Source organism: Myotis davidii, unplaced genomic scaffold (genome assembly GCF_000327345.1).
Source record: "Myotis davidii unplaced genomic scaffold, ASM32734v1 scaffold582, whole genome shotgun sequence".
Taxonomy (NCBI): domain Eukaryota; kingdom Metazoa; phylum Chordata; class Mammalia; order Chiroptera; family Vespertilionidae; genus Myotis; species Myotis davidii.
The window spans coordinates 111,192-128,838 of record NW_006294113.1 but is presented as its reverse complement, the minus strand read 5'-3'; the positions used below and the strand labels follow the sequence as shown (position 1 = coordinate 128,838).

The window sequence follows — 17,647 nt, the reverse complement described above, 5'->3', positions numbered from 1 at the left end:
GTTGGTTAGAGTGTCATCCCAATAAGCCAAGATGGCAGGTGCGATCCCCAGTCAAGGCATATACAAGAATCAACCAATGGCCGAAACCGGTCTGGCTCAGTGGATAGAGCATCGGCCTGCGGACTGAAGGGTCCCAGGTTCGATTCCGGTCAAGGGCATGTACCTGGGTTGCGGGCACATCCCCAGTAGGAGATGTGCAGGAGGCAGCTGATTGATGTTTCTCTCTCATCGATGTTTCTAACTCTCTATCTCTCTCCCTTCCTCTCTGTAAAAAAATCAATAAAATACATTTAAAATTAAAAAAAAGAATCAACCAATGAATGCATAAATGAGTGGAACAATAAATCAATGTCTCTCTCTTCGTGCGCATGCTTCCTCTCTAAAATCAATAAATAAAAATTTTTAAAAATAAATGAGTGTTCTTTTAAACCACTGAGTTTGTGGCAAATGGTACACAGCAATAGAAAACTAATATACACCTTGAAAGAATGTAGGCAATAAGGTTTTTTTTTATTGTCACATATAATTGTCCTGGCACAAAGGCATGCAATAAGTATTTCCTGAATGAATAATCAATAACCAAAACTCAGTAAATTGTGCCACATGTGATATTTCTTAGAAGGAACTGAAATAACTACTTTATAGATTGGGCATGCTGCAACCAACAAAATCCATCCTAACAACTAATCTCCCTTTAATACAAAAAATATGTGTTTTTTCATAGATGGCTTTTATAAATGCCCGCAGTGACATCGTCCGTTTAGAGAATGCTTGTAGCCTGGTAAATATACCAATAATCATAGAATGGCGTTTTAGTAAACAATATAATGAATGAAATGTTGATTAGGATGAATATATTTTTAGTCAATGGAGCCAATTCAAGTCATTGCCTCTTTCCATACAATTACCCTAGACCCTGAAGAACGAGAGTTAAAGAATCCTAATAGGCTTAAAGAAATTCAGAACCAGGAAAATCTACTGATGAGCAGCAGGGTGTATTTCTACAGAAGGGATCACATTTATATTTAGTTTCTTTGTTGTGCTAAGTCAAATGCTGCTCAAAGTAAGTTTAGAATCCCTAATATAATACAAAAGAATATATTAGTAATCAATATTCAAGAATATATTAGTAACCTTCTACTAAATATAAACTACAGACTCAGACACTTTCAAGAGCAGATGATGGCAAAAGAGATATCCAATTCTCTTTCAACATATCTCTTTTCTGCCAAAATCAATTAGTTCTACAGTAGTTTCCAATTTAAACATGGTACATTCCAAAAATGATTTGTTGGCCTGTCACTTGGGAGTCATGAATGCCTTTTGGCCCCACAGAATCACTGTTATAAATGGTGATTAGGTGATGGCAGTACAGTTCTGTACTACAGGTACATTTTAGGGTTTTGTGGCCTAGCAACCACCACTATGTGTTTCATTTATTTAGATTTTGTTTCATTCATTAAAAGGGGGGGAAAGGATTATGGCTGACACATATGTGACAATTTAATGATTTTTTTATACTGAAATTTCTAAACTGTCTTTTTAATTGAAAAAAGTTAATATTAAATTGGGGCCAACCACCTAAATTCAGCCTGAAAATAAGGTATGAGCCTGGTGTGGCTCCGTTGGGTTGAGCCATCCCATGCACCCAAAGGTCACTGGTTCAAGATTAACTGGTCAGGGCACATGCCAGGTTGCGGGGTCCATGCCCAGTAGGGGGCATGCCAGGGGCAACCGATCAATGTTTCTCTCTCTAAAGCCAATTTTTAAAAAATAACGTGTGTGTGTCTGTGTGTGTGTGTCTGTGTAATGTTACCTTCTAAAAAAAGAAAATAAGGTATGAAAAATGTATTCTTAGATATGCTTTAAAATGAATTTTATAATACAAAGAACAACAAAGTATGTATCATTATGGGTAATTCACGAAAAAATAGAATTATTTTATCACCATAAATTCAAAGAACTTCTAAAATATATTCAGAGGTCAGGGACAAATTTTCATTTTAATAACAAAAATATAAATAAACTGTTAATACAGTCATTTTTCCCCCAACCCACCCACCAAAAGTAAAAAGTACTTCACATCTGTGACCAGTGTTGGTTCATATCCTGGTATATTACTTAGAGACAAAAACTCTACAAAACTATTCCTCAAAATTATTCATACCCAAGACAGAATCTCTAAGGTGGCACTTGGCTGAGCGCCATCCCATGCACCCAAAGCTGCAATGAACTCAGCCGCAATTTGCCGACCACGGGTCTAAGCAACTTGAAGGCAGGGTCCTTACTTTATTGAACTTGGTACCCTCAGCCTCTACAACAAAGTAAGTAAGTATTGGGTAAGTATCTTTTAAATGGCCAAATGGGCAAATAAGCTCTCAGTATCTACCCACCACAGAGCATTCATTGCAATATATTGTGGAGAAATATCAAAGAATGCACAAAAACCATTTTTGTCCTGGATAAATTGTAAAATAATAAGAGATGCCTAAGAACAAAACAAAATATACAGGACTCAAAACCATAAAAATCCTAGAAGAAAACATAGGCAGTTAAATCTTGGACATTTCTAGCAGCAAGATTTTTTTCTGATATATCTACTTGAGCAAGAGAAATAAAAGTAAAAATAAACAAATGGGACTTCATCAAACTAAAGAGTTTTTGCATAACAAAAGAAAGCATTAACAAAATGAAAAGACAACCTACTGAATAAGAGAAAATATTTGCCAATAATACACCTGATAAGGGGTTAATATCCAAAATTTAGAAAGAACTTATAAAATTCAACACCAAAAAAATCCCAATCTAATTAAAAAGGGGGCAAAAGACCTGAATAGGCACTTCTCCAAAGAGGACATACAGAAGGCCAATAGACATATGAAAAGATGCTCATTGGCACTCATCATCAGAGAACTGCAAATTAAAAGCACAATAAATAAATAAACAACAAATGTTGGTGAGGACGTGGAGAAAAGGGAATCCTTGTTCACTATTGTAGAAAGCAGTATGGAGTTACCTCAAAAAATTAAAAGCAGAGCCTAGCCCTGGCGGAAGTGGCTCAGTGGTTGAGTGTCAACCTATGAACCAGGAGGTGACAGTTTGTATATGTGCTGCCGAAGCGAGCACAAGGAGGTGACAGTTTGATTCCTGGTCAGGGCACATGTCGATTGCAGGCATGTGATTCTCTCTCATCATTGATGTTTCCATCTCTCTCTACCTCTCCCTTCCTCTCTGAAATCAATAAAAAATAAATAAATAATCAGTGGGGCCCTAGCTGGTTTGGCTCAGTGATAGAGCGTCAGCCTGAGGACCAAAGGGTCCCGAGTTCTATTCCGGTCAAGGGCACATACCTCGGTTGCAGGCTACTCCCTGGCCGGCCCTGGTCAGGGCTAGTGCAAGAGGCAACCAGCGGATATGTTTCTGTCACATCAATGTTTCTCTGTCTTTCCCTCTCTCTTCCACTCTCTCTAAAAATCAATGGAAAAAATATCCTCGGGTGAGGATTAACAACAACAACAACGAAACAAAAAAAAAACAGTGGAAAAAAATACACAGGTTTAACACAAGGAAACACTCAAAAGAAGCTCAGGGATTGATGAGTAAAATTTACATAAATAGCTAAGGTCACAAATGAATACCAATGAGATGCACACAAAGTTAGAATTAAATTAAACAAATTTAATCAGGGAGGCCTATTTTTTAATTCGTGTAATCCTTTAGAGTACATGCAGCTAATCTTACAAAGGCAATGAAACAGTACACTTAGAGAACAAACATCAAAATGACAAGTTCTATCATTTGTCATGTTAGCAATACTCAGCCAAATTTCATAATTCAGATAATGGTAGCATATTTTAATAGGTTCAAAGGCGATTTTAACCAATTTTTAAAACCACATTAGATTTTAATGGAAGCTTATCAAATTCCTGACATCCACAATCTATCTTAATTATCTTACATGGCCTGAGACAGCATAAGACCAACAGGGCTGATGCCCACGTGTCTGAATACTTTGCTGCAAGGCTGAGCTCAAGCATACCCAAAGTGTGTGAGGAGCAACTTTTTAAATGCGCAAATATAACAATTATTTTTAAACCAACAATTTTAGAAAAATAGTAGCTGCTAGCTAACGCTTATATAAATATGACACTAGGTTTGCAAATGTCAGCAGAGTTTTAAGATCCCTTTCTAAAGTAATAGTCTCCTTCTGTTTTGCTTGGTATCTTAATTTGCCTTTAGTTTCAAAACCAAACTTGCCAACACTATTCCTCTCAAAACCTCAGGAATTCCATTACTAGTTTTAAGCTAAATTAAAGGAAAAGAGACGCATTCAACCCATGGCAGAAGCATTCACAAAGTGTTTGCTGGTGCTCATAAACAGCCTGAGAAATTTAGACACGTCTGAAGGACAGTGGCTGTATAGTCAACTCTGTTTTGCTCCACCATGGAACTGAATAGAAAAAGAATTACTGCTACTGCTTCATGTGAGACCAGCACAGATACCTTTACACCAACTAGGATATAATAGACAGAACATTCTCTGTAAGTCAGAGCCTATGTGCATGCTTCACTTCAGGGAAGAATGGTAAAAAAAAATCCACATGGAGCCAAGATAGTACTGTCCTCTCCTCCAAAAACAATGCTTAAATGCCCTCAACACTGACCACCTAGTTGCCTAAAAAAATAAAATAAAAAATAAATAGTAAGATATGGGTTTCTCTCTCACTATGATTATTTCTCTCAACTTGATGTGTCTCTCTCACATTGATGTTTCTCTCTCCCTAAAAATCAATTTTAAAAAAAGGAACAAACTATAAATGTTTAACATACAGATAGATGGTTCTTTGTCTTAGCACTAGAAATCTTCTTTTCCATTCCGTTTCCCTATTTTCAGACTCTGAAACCTTCCTGACAGTTATAGACACTGTTACTCATTATCCCTCTCCATCACCTCCAACAAACCCTAATTAATCTCAACTCACCTGAATCGCAGGTACCAGGATCCCTTGAATGGAACTATTAAAAGACAAAGTTACTATGAAGGAAAATCCCATCTTTCCCATTTCGCTGCTCCCTCCCTTACCCTGTCCTAGGCCCGCAGAGAAGCAACAAAGGGCAGGAATAAACCACCTTAAGTTCATTCAATGGCTGTTTCCCTAATTCAGTTCACTGCTCCCTCTAGGCATCTGCTTCTTGGGCATCACCCTACATGACTCTACTCCCCTGCCTCAGGTAATGGAAGTCACAACCAGGAGCCTCAATTTTGGGAAACCCAGTTCCCTACGATAGGGATGCAGCAGGATTTACTGGTTTCTACCAGTGTTAAAAAGGGTAGTTTGAATATACTGCGATATAATGGGTAACATTCTTTTTATTGCCTGACCTAGTAAGCTAAACACCATTTAAATATATATATATGTTTTTATTAATCTGAGAGAGAGCAAGGAAAGGAGAGGGAGGGAGAGAAAATTGATCAGTTGCCTCCTGCATTCACCCAGGCCGGGGATCAAACCCAAAAGCTCGGTAAGTGCCCTGACCGGGAATCAAGCCAGGACCTTTGGTACATGGGACAAAGCTCAACCAACTGAGCCACACTGGTCAGGGCTAAATACCATTCTTATATGACTTATTGGAAAAATAGACTCTTAATTCCAAATTCCTCTTTGTAACTACCAATTTCCCCTACAGCTAGCCCCTAGCCAAAATCCTTTTTAAACAATTCCTTTACAAGATAGAGGCTACCTATATAAAAGAGTAAAATTACAGTAATTACTAGTAATTAAAACAATACATTTTTGACAAAATAAATGAATACCAGTAGCTTGTGCAACATGAGTGACCCATGCTTAAAACCACATAATGAGTAAAAATAAAGTAAATCTAATACAATAGAATATTACTTGACCATAAAAAAGAATGAAATCTTACCATTTGTGACAGCATGGAGAGACCTAGAGAGTATTATGACTAAGTGAGTAAGTCAGTCAGAGAAAGACAAATACCATATGATTTCACTTATATGTGGTATCTAGAAAAAATAAATGAACAAACAAAATTGAAACAGGCTCATGGATACAGAGAACAGGCTGATGGTTGCCGGAGGGGAGGAGGCTTGGGGGACAGGCAATGTCTATCAAAAATTTTACGCATGCATCTTTTGGCACACATATTCCACCTCTAAAATTTAAAGTACTGCTATATTTGTACAGATGTGAAATATGTATGCAATACTTGTTGCCACATCCTATATAACAAAAGCCTAATATGCATATCGACCAAACGGCGAACGACCGGTCGCTATGACGTGAACTGACCACCAGTGGGCAGAAACTCAACGCAGGATCTGCCCCCACCCCGCAGGCTCCAGGCCAGCCAAGGCAAGTGCCAGTGCCCCACCCCCATCATCCCGCCTGTTGCCCCATAGATTGGCCCTGTTCACGCAGGCCAGGCCTAGGGATCCTACCCATGCGCGAATTTTGTCCATCGAGCCACTAGTTATTTATAAAAGCAAAAGATAAGAAACAAGCTTAATTTATAGTACATCAAATACAATGGATACTATTCAACCAATAAAAAGAGTAGATAAGGTTGTAAATGTAGGAAGAAAACTTGCTACAAATAGCAACTGCCCCAGGGGAGGGGACCTAATAGAGAGGTAATGAAAAGAGACTTGCTTTTTACAATAAACCTTTCTGTACCTTTAAATTTGGGGGCATGTATACATCATTACCCTTTTGTTAAAAATTTGTTAAAGAATTTAGACCATTTACTCCAAGCCTCTGATGCATCATGCATACATAGTTCTACTATACTCATCTGCAGGCAATGTTCATTAAAACTGAGAATCTAAGCTACTAGAGGTTACCAATAACCAATATACTAGGGTAGGGGACTCATTTACTCCTTAGTGCAGAGAGGTACAACTATGGCAACTTTACATCAATTGAAACAGAGTATAATAGGTAAAAAATAGATGAAGAATTTATCTTACCCAAGCAACCTTTATTTACAGAAATAAAATTGGATGCAATATAATTTTGTTAGCACTCTAAAAACCATGCTTTGTCTAAAGGAAAAAGTATCTGGCTGGATTTTCTGGTTAGGGTCTAGATCTCAATGGCTACATGCACCAGAAATATTTTGTAAAAACCTAAGAAGTCCTAAAATCATTTGAACCCAAAATGCAGTTCAAAACAAGGGGGGGAAGGGGGATACAAAGTCACGGGCAGTAAGTTTCAAATGCCAAAAAAATACAAACTTTTTTTTAACAAGTGTTATAGCAGAGCTGACTGTATTCTTTAATTGATTTAAGGGAGGGAGGGAGGGAGGTCAATACAAGAAACATCCATCAGCTGTTTCCTGCACACACCTTGACCAGGGATCAAACCGGCAACCCAGGTATGTGCCCTGACACGAAATTGACCACGGAACGTTTTTGCTGTATGGGATGACGTTCCAACCAACTGAGCCAAACAGCTGGGACAGAACAAACTTTTAAGATACCATTTTTCTAACAGAATTTTTCTCTTTATCTCTTAAATTCCAAGTAAGACTGAAAATAAAGTTGTCCCTCAGTTTTTAAAACTCAAAACAGTGATTGGAGCCTTAACCGGTTTGGCTCAGTGGATAGAGCGTCGGCCTGTGGACTGAAGGATCCCAGGTTCGATTCCTGGTCAAGACACATGCCCAGGGTTGCAGGCTGGATCCCGAGTAGGAGGCATGCAGGAGGCAGGAGGCAGCCAATCAACGATCTCTCATCATTAATGTTTCTATCTCTCTCTCCCTCTTCCTTCCTCTCTGAAATCAATAAAAATATAAAAAATATAAAAAATTAAAAAATATGTAAAACATGAAAGTAGTGGAAATAGTATAGTTTAGTTTTTCTAAAGATTCTAAAAAAGCAAAATGCAAACTAAAAATACATACCAGACTCTACATATTGACAAAATGTTTATCAGGATAAGGTTCATGCTGGGTTCGAACAGAAAGACACATGAATTATAAATATATATACTAGAGGCCTGGTGCACAAAATTCATGCATTCGGGGGAGGGGGAGCCTTAGACCAGCCTGCGCCCTCTGGCAATCTGGGAGCCCTCTGGGATGTCTGACTGCCACAGAGGCAGGAGAGGCTCCCGCCACCACCACTGCGCGAGCCAGCTGTGAGCCCAGCTTCTGGCTGAGCGTTGCTCCCCCTGTGGGAGAGCACTGACCACCAGGGGGCAGTTCCTGCATTGAGCGCCTGCCCCCTGGTGGTCAGTGCGTCACAGCGACTGGTCATTCCACCATCAGGCTGAAACCGGCTCTCCAACATCCCCCTAGGGCAGTGGTTCTCAACCTTCCTAATGCCGCGACCCTTTAATACAGTTCCTCATGTTGTGGTGACCCCCAACCATAAAATGATTTTCGTTGCTACTTCATCATAACTGTAATTTTGCTACTGTTATGAATTGTAATGTAAATATTTGATATGCTATATGTGTTTTCTGATGATCACAACCCACAGGTTGAGAACCGCTGCCCTAGGGGTTCCAGATTGCAAGAGGGCGCAGGCCAGGCCGAGGAACCCCACCGGTGCACAATCGAGGCCAGGGAGGGATGCAGGTTGGCCAGCCAGGGAGGGACCACAGGTGGGTTCCAGGGCATGTCCAGTCCATCTCGCTCCGTCCCGATCGGCCGGACCCCAGCAGCAAGCTAACCTACTGGTCAGAGCATCTGCCTCCTGGTGGTCAATGCACGTCATAGCGACTGGTCAACCAGTCAACTGTCTGTCCCCTGGTGCTTAGTGCATGTCATAGCGAGCAGTTAAGCAGCCTTAGCATATCATTAGCATATTACGCTTTGCTTGGTTGAATGGCTGACCGGAAGACCAGACACTTATTATATTAGGCTTTTATTAAATAGGATTATCCTTTTCTTTAAATCCTAAAGGGCCGAAATCGGTTTGGCTCAGTGGATAGAGCATCGGCCTGCGGACTGAAGGGTCCCAGGTTTGATTCCGGTCAAGGGCATGTACCTTGGCTGAGGGCATATCCCCAGTAGGGGGCGTGCAGGAGGCAGCTGATCGATGTTTCTCTCTCATCGATGTGTCTAACTCTCTATCTCTCTTCCTTCCTCTCTGTAAAAAATCAATAAAATATATTTTTTTAAAAAAATCCTAAAGGCTCAACTGATGTTTTAAGAAATAGCAAGTGCCCTGGCTGGTGTGACTCAGTTGGTTGGGGATTGTCCATGCACCATAAGGTTGCTTGATTCCCAGTCAGGGCACATGCCCAGGTTGCGGACTCAATCCCCAGTAAGGCGTTTGCAGGAGGCAGGTGATCAATGTTTCACTCTATCCCTCTCCCTTCTTTTCTCTCTAAAAATCAATTTAAAATCTTTTTTTAAAATAACAAGTAATGATAAAGGATAAAGATGACTGATCAGATCCCAAACTATGAAGGAAATTTAACAGAAGGATGAATTTATGTCTGTGTTCTCCAACTCCATTTTTCCTCCTTACACTCTTTTATTTCACAGTTACCTCAGCAGTTACAATTCTGCAAGATCTGCAAAATTTTAGCCACAGTTCTCACCTATACATATCCAATAAAAAAAAAAAAACTATAAGCCTAATTTTCACCTTGGAATGCACCCTCATTTTTTACACAGCATTAGTGCGAAAGAAACACTAAGGAGCAAAATGAAACTAGGATCCAAGATGTGAGATAACAGCAAGAACAACACTACCCCAAACATGACCTGAAGATCACTCAAGAATACTGAATGACTGGGTAAGTCAGCTGGCATCTAGGTATCTAGCACCTGAGCAACAGGTAAGGGGACACACTACATGTGAACCTCTACAAATCTGGATACAAATCCTGGGCTCCATCACCTATTATCTGCCTGACCTTTGGAATATGACTTAACTTTCTGAAGCCTTCACATTCTCATCTAAAACATGGAAATAAGAAAAATAATTTAGTAGAAACTCTTTTAACAGACTTCTACTTTATCAACTTATAGAAATACAGTTCTTCAATCCCTCAATAAATCACTCCTGATGCCTACCATAGGCTGATCATTTGCACCTGGTAATCTTCTAAGTAGACCACTTTCTTAATATATCCCCACCCTTTTGATCTCACCAAATGAGCCGGACGGTTAACAAGAGCCAGCTGTTTGTTCCCAAACCAGTTTATGCCAACTGGACTTGTTATTGTAATTATGTAATTTAAGATTATGTAAACTAATGAAGTATGAGTGTGAAAGGGATTGTTTCTCTGAAATTCTGTTGAAAAGTTCAAAGATTCAAAGGCTAATTATTTTTAAAAAGTTATGAAATTAGGTGTATGTAGAAGCTTTAAAAGAATACAGAAAAAAGCATAAAACTATAGAAGGATTTTTTTAACACACTAAAAGTGCTTTTTAATTCTCTCTTCTATAAGAGATGCTATTAAGATAATTAACAGATAATGCCTCATGGGTGTGGATTCTGCTAAAAAGACAATCCAGAACTCTAGCCAAAGGACCTATTCACAAAGAAAAACCTTAATTCTATAGGGGGGAAACGGTGAAAGAATATCCAAGTTAAAGTTAAAAATACATATCTTATTTATGATTCCCTGCTAAACAACTTTTCAACTACCTACTCAACATCACATACGAGATCTTTATATGTAGCTACTGCAAAAATTTATAGGACTATTACTAGTATAAAGACTAAATAAAGTACTTAAGCATAGTGCCTGGCACTTAGTGATATTCAATTAAAAACTTCCCTTTTACATTAAAAATTTTGTTATTACTCTGATGGTCTACTGCTCTAAGAATACATATAGGAAAGTAAACATTGCACACTGTCAGTCTGTCATTTTTGTATTCTTCTACATTATTTATACTCCATAGATTATTAGCCATATAACTTCTGTAGTGGCCATCGAAAAACTAAAGATAGCCAATACGCCTTAGAGCCCCAGGTGAATAGTCATTCAGGGTTATACTCAACTACAAGGAAACATCACAATAGTGCATTAACATGTCAGCATGAGCTGACAAGAACACAAGAAAAATGAATGAGAAAGAAACCAAGATGGCGGCATAGGTAAACACATGAAATTGCTGCCTCGCACAACCACTTCAAAAATACAAAACAGACATCATCCAGAACCACAGGAAGGCTGGCTGAGTGGAAATTCTACAAGTAGAAGGAAAGAGAAAAGCACACTGAGACTCATAGGAGGTGCAGAAGTAAAGTGCAGAGGTACGGAGGCACGCGCGGAAAGGGCTGGTAACTGAGAACGCAGTTGTCTTTTTCAATTGGGAGGGAGACACAAGCTCCCAACGGCTCTGAACTCCAGTTCCAGGCGAGTCTCTGGGGACCCAGACTCATAAGGGTAGAAACTGGACTGTCTCGCATCGGGTGAGTTGGAACTTTCTCTCAGAGGTGCTTGCAGCGATTACCAGGACACTGAGACCCGGGGCCTCCTAGGGCAGGGCTGAGGATCAGCCATAGCTGTTTGCTCCGCCCTGTTGATCCCCTGAGACCCCGCCCCACCCAAACTGTGTGCAGAGGCTTTTGCATATGAATGGCCTGGCCCTTTGCAATCTAAAATTACCTAACAAACTGCAGCTGAGTCAAAGAGAGAGAAACTGGACTGTCTGGCCTTGGGCCCGGAATGTCAGGGCTTTGGCATATGAATGGCCTGGCCTTTTCCCCCTAAAAACCGGGGCAGACTCAGTGAGCACCAAAGCCCCATAATGGTGACTACAGCACAGTTCTCCAACCGTAGACACAGCTGATTCTCACAACCAGTTGGCCTAGAGGTCATTTCCTCCCAGTGATACCTATAACAATCAAGGCTTAACTACAACAAGATTGTGCACAAAGCCCACAAAGGGGTGCACCAAGAGTGTCTACCTCAGGTAATTAGGAAGGCTGAGCGACTGGGCCCTATAGGACACTTAGAACACAAAGCCACTCTATCAACACAGGGAAGCAGCCAAAATGTGGAGACAAAGAAACAGGTCACAAATGACAGAAATAGAGGAAAGCATACTCCTGGATATAGAGTTCAAAACCACGGTTATAAGGTTTTTTAAGAATTTTCTAGAAACTGCCCATAAACTTAGTGAGACCCTCGATAAATCTATTGAGACCCTAGAGGATATGAAAAAGGACCAACGAGAAATTAAGCATACACTGACTGAAATAAAGAATATTATACAGAGATCCAACAGCAGACTAGAGGATCGCAAGAATCAAGTCAAAGATTTGTAATACGAAGAAGCAAAGAACACCCAACTGGAAAAGCAAAAGGAAAAATGAATACAAAAATATGAAGATAGTGTAAGGAGCCTCTGGGACAACTTCAAGCGTACCAACATCCGAATTATAGGGGTGCCAGAAGATGACAGAGAGCAAGATATTGAAAACATATTTGAAGAAATAATGACAGAAAACTTCCCCCACCTGATGAAAGAAATATACTTTGGTTTTAGTTTTTCTATAATCCTAAACTATTCTAAGAGATAAAGTCTATTAATTAAAAAAAATGTACTCAAGAAAAAAAAATAAAAGAAATCCAGGAGAAATTGGGGATTATGCAGAGAAAGCCACCAGTAAGGAGTATTATTTGGAAATAAGCAATACCAAAAGAGAAAAATATATCCCAAACAATGTATACCAAAGTTCTTGAAGATAAAAATGTAGGGTAGTGGAATGGGATGGGAAGGTGGGAGGAAGGGCTTCATTAGTGGACCCCTCAGGGAGGTGAGAATGTGCTAGGATACTTATTTTAGGAGCAATATAAAATTGTATATATATGTAAAAATGGCAAGGGAAATTAATATAGTGTTTTCTTTAAAAAGTAGGAATAAATGGGAAGAATGAAATTTGAGAGTTTAACTCTCAAACCAGAAGAAAATTTAGTATGTCCAATGAAAGGAAGTAAAAGGAAGGAAGGGAAGAAGGAAGGAAGGAAGGAAGGAAGGATGGAAGGAAGGAAGGAAGGAAGGAAGGAAGGAAAAAAGAGAGAGAGAGGGAGGGAGGGAGGAAGGGAGAGAGAAAGGGAGGAAGGGAGGAAGGAAGGAAGGAAAGAAGAATGAGGTGCTGGTATGGTACCAGTGGAGGGAGCAGCAGCTCTTTAAAACGAGAATAGACACAAGGGGAAAGGTCAAGGATCCAAATTGAATAGAGTAACTAGAACAGTGGTTCTCAACCTTGACTGCACATTAGAATCACCTGGGAATCTTTTTAAAATCCTGATTTCTGGGTCTCATCCTCTGGAAATTCTGTTTGTTATGGGGTGGGGGCACAACATTAGTAACAAAGAAACAGAATTTCTGGAGGATGAGGCCCAGAAATCAGGATTTTAAAAAGATTCCCAGGTGATTCTAATGTGCAACCAAGGTTGAGAACCACTGAACTAGAAGATAATGGCAGAGACCAGAGAGAGAAGCAAGGAAGAAATTGGCAATCATTTTGTAGGCAACAAATCTGTTAACTAAAGAGGTTACAGGTGCCTTAGCCGGGTTGGCTCAGTGGATAGAGCGTCGGCCTGCAGACTGAAGTGTTCCAGGTTCAATTCTGGTAAAGGGCACAAGCCTGGGTTGTGGGCTCAATCCCCAGTAGGGGGCATACAGAAGGCAGCCGATCAATGATTCTTTCTCATCATCATTGGTGTGTCTATCTCTCTCCCTCTCCCTTCCTCTCTGAAATCAATAAAAAATATATTTAAATAAATAAATAATGCTGCAATGAATATAAAGGTACATGTGTCTAAAAAAAAAAAGGTTACAGGTAATGTATAGGGATAGATCTGGTGAGTCAACCTCTTGCTCAGAGCTGCTGAATGCTGGGCACAGGTATTAAAATGCTTCTCCAAATTACTTACTAGTAAAAGCAAAAGCACATCTTTAATAGTTCATGTCATTTTGACATTACAATCAATTTTACTTTTCATGGAAATTGTTACATAAAGAAAGGCACTCTAAAATTAAAACAATGAAGTACCTTATTCACGTATGAAGTTGGAGGTGGGTAACTAATATCCACTCTAACAAGAATACAGTAAAATAGTACATACCATCCTTTTGGGAAATAACTGACCAAATGTTTCAAGGCTAAAAACCTTCATATCCTTTGGTTCAGTACCACACATCTGGGAATCTACCCTAGGAAATAACTAAAAACACAAAGAAATCTATATGCTGGAAGGTGTTTTCTGCAGGATTTTTTGTATTTTCGAGAGGAGGAGAGAGAGACATCCATGTGAGAAAGGCACATTGATTGGTTACCTCCAACAGCACCCTTACTGGAGCTGGGGAACCTGTAACCAAGGTATGTGCCCCTAACCCGAGACCCTTTGGTCTGTGAGCCAACCTTCTTACTACTTAGCACACTGCCAGGGTTCTACTGTCTAACCTTTTTAAAACGTTATTTTACTTTAAAATTAAAACAAATTATATTTAAAATATGCACCTCAAAAGGTTACATACTGTACGACTCCATTCATATAATATTCTCAAAATGACAAAGCTAGTGGTAGGGGATATGAATACATAGAGGTAACACTAGGAAGTTCTATATCTTGACTGCGGTAACAGTTACACAAAACTACTCATGGAATAAAATTTCACAGAAGTACACACCCACACCCACAGCAATGCAGGTTTTAAAAACGGTAAAGTCTGCATATGGTCTATAGCAGTGATGGCGAACCTATGACACGCGAACTCATTTTTTTGGTTGATTTTTCTTTGTTAAATGGCATTTAAATATATAAAATAAATATAAAAAATATGTCTTTGTTTTACTATGGTTGCAAATATCAAAAAATTTCTATATGTGACACGGCACCAGAGTTAAGTTAGGGCTTTTCAAAATGCTGACATGCCGAGCTCAAAAGGTTCGCCATCACTGGTCTACTGTCTAGTTAACAGTAAATATCAATTTCCTGGCTTTCAAACTGTATGACTGATACATATGATGACACACTGTGGAAACTAAGTGAAGAGGATATAGGACCCTACTATTTTTTTTGACATTCTGAGCCTCTACCTCAAAATAAAAGTTTTAAAAAGTGCACTTGTATGTATAATAGTTAGCTTTCTTTTGAGCAGGTAGGAGATAAAGGAATGTAAAATGATCCACATAATCCTATATAATAAAAAGCTAATATGCAAACTGTCCCCTCAACTGGGAGTTCCACCAGGAGTTCGACCATGGGGCGGGGCCACAGATGGCCAATCGCCTATGGCCCCTCACCCCTGCCGGCCCTGCCCCCGGTCGGCCCCCTCCACCGGACCCCACCCATGCATGAATTCATGCACCAGGCCTCTAGTATACTTCCAACACACCACTACCCACTAACTATTCATAAAACTCCGTGTGAAACAAATGGCAGTCTTTAGATTGAACATAATTTACTTAGGTCAGGTCTGAATAAAAGGCTCCAATTTAAATGAAAGTATCACTCAATTTTCAGAATATCCTTAACTGAATTGATTTGAATCTCAAAGCCTATATTTTATAGTATATCCATTAAGCAATAGCCCTCAAAATTTTCTTACATGACAGCAACCACATCCTTCTTTTTCTTTTAATTTTAAAGAGAGAGGGAGAAAATGGGACAGCCAGAGAGGGGGAGGCAGAGAAAGAAACATGAATTTGTTGTTCCACTTATTTATGCATTTGTTGGTTGAATCTTTTATGTGCCCTGACCAGGAATCAAACCTGTGACCTCTCAGTGCATGGGATGCGGCTCAACCAACTGAGCCACACTGGCCAGGGGCAGGACTCTACCTTAATTCAGCATTTTAACCTCAAAGCCTATACTGTTCTTGATACCTACTAGGCCCCCAATAACTACTTACTGAATTAACGAGTCAATGGATGAATTCATGCTCTAGCTAAGATTCAATGGCCAAGTTCCTCCAGCTTTAACAGAATGGGAGGTAGGAGGTAAGAGATAAAAGGAAAAAAAGGGGGCCTAGCTGGTTGCTCAGTGGTTAGAGCATCGGCCCACAGACTGAAGGGTCTCAGGTTCCATTCTAGTCAAGGTTACATATCTCGGTTTCAGGCTCGATCCTTGGCCTGGTCTGGACACATGCAGGAGGCAAACAATCGATGTCTCTCTCTCTCCCCCCGTCCCTTCCACTCTCTCTAAAAGTCAATGGAAAAAAATATCCTCAGGTGAGGATTAACAACAACAAAATTTTTAAAACAGGTATACACTTGGATAGGGTCCAGCTTCTACCAACTCACCAGGGCAAAAGATGATATTAATTAACACTGCATACAAGCTAGTATCAATGCAAAAGTTGACCTTAGGAGACTTTAAATCATTTCCACTGATCCCCCAAATCTTAAAGATATGTCTAAGAACTGAGCTAGTATCAGAAAATTTGCCTCACTAATCTTTATCACAAAATGCTTTCAAGAAAGCCAAATTTTCTTTGCTATGTGCAAATTCATCAACTTTTTTATCTGAAAAATCTTAGCTTGTAATGCAAAGTTCAAAAAACCCTTTCACATGACCTTTTAACTCTCAGCAACAATATATATTACATATGCTTACACATTATGCATTATGCCTATCTATATATATAAAAGGCTAATATGCTAAGTGTCCCTCCGCCCATCCAACCAGTCACTAAGACACACACTGACCATCGGGGGCAGGAGCTGCTGAGCTGCTGTGACTTGGCAGCAGCAGTTCTCAGGTGACGCACCCCAAAACCAGAGAGGAGGGAGCCTGATTCCTCACAGGGCCACACGATTCCACCTTCGGCCATTGGTTATGTTGTTGCTGGGGCACTGTCCGCCCAAATCTGGTTTACTGCACACTTGCCTTTGAGTTCCACACCCTGTAAGACAGCAACTTTGCAGAGCGCCCTCTCGCACTCCAGGACCCCTTGGGGAATGTCAGAGAGCTGGTTTCAGCCTGATCCCCACAGGCCAAGCTGAGGGACCCCACCTGCTGGAGGGACCCCGCTCACTCTGCAGACACTGAGATGGACGGGGGAAGGTTGGCTCCAGGGCGTGTCCAGCTGGTCTCGCCCAGTCCCACCCCACCGGCCACCTTCTAATTAATTTCCTTTCAACGTGCACAAATCCGTGCACTGGGTCACTAGTATTCATATCCTATCTAATAATAGAGAAATATGGTAATTAATCAAAACTTCGCTACCCTTCCCATTGGCTAATCAGCGAGATAGGCAAATTAACTGCCAACCAAGATGGCGGCCGGCAGCCAGGCAGCCTAAGCGAACAGGAGGCTTGCTTGCTCCAGTGATGGAGGAAGCCAAGGTTCCCTGCCTGCCACTGCCGGCCGCTGACCTGCAGTCTAAGCAACTTTGTTGCAATTATAGAAGCTAAACAAACTCCAGAAACCTGCTTTCAGCCAGCCGGCCTCGGAGCTGGAGCTGAAACAGTGTTTCAATTATAGAACCCAAACAAACCCAGATCAGCAACCGAGGTCTCAGAGCTGGAGCTGAGCCTCAGAGCTAAAGCCGGCTCTCAGTTCCAGTGCCAGCCATAGAAGGTAAATAAATCCCAGAATAAAAAAGAAATAAGAGAGGTTGGGAGCTTCAGTCGCCCACCAGCCTGAAAACGGCCCTCAGCCCTTCACCCAGACTGGCCAGGCACCCCAGTGGGCACTGC

At 40.4% G+C, this 17,647-nt stretch overlaps 1 protein-coding gene across 4 annotated transcripts in view; it reads right to left on the bottom strand.

Annotated features, from left to right (window-relative positions):
* The window catches only part of FRS2 (fibroblast growth factor receptor substrate 2), a 113,421-nt gene that overhangs the window by 85,788 nt on the left and 9,986 nt on the right, over positions 1-17,647 (bottom strand). For 2 of the 4 annotated variants that reach the window (XM_015566828.1, XM_015566831.1), the window contains exons 1-2: positions 5,929-5,948; positions 4,983-5,016 (exon numbers count right to left, since the gene is read on the bottom strand). The exons of the other annotated variants lie outside the window; for them this stretch is intronic. The gene's annotated coding sequence lies outside the window, so the exon portion shown is untranslated. Of the gene's footprint in view, positions 1-4,982; positions 5,017-5,928; positions 5,949-17,647 lie in introns of those variants that run through there. 4 annotated transcript variants of the gene reach the window in all.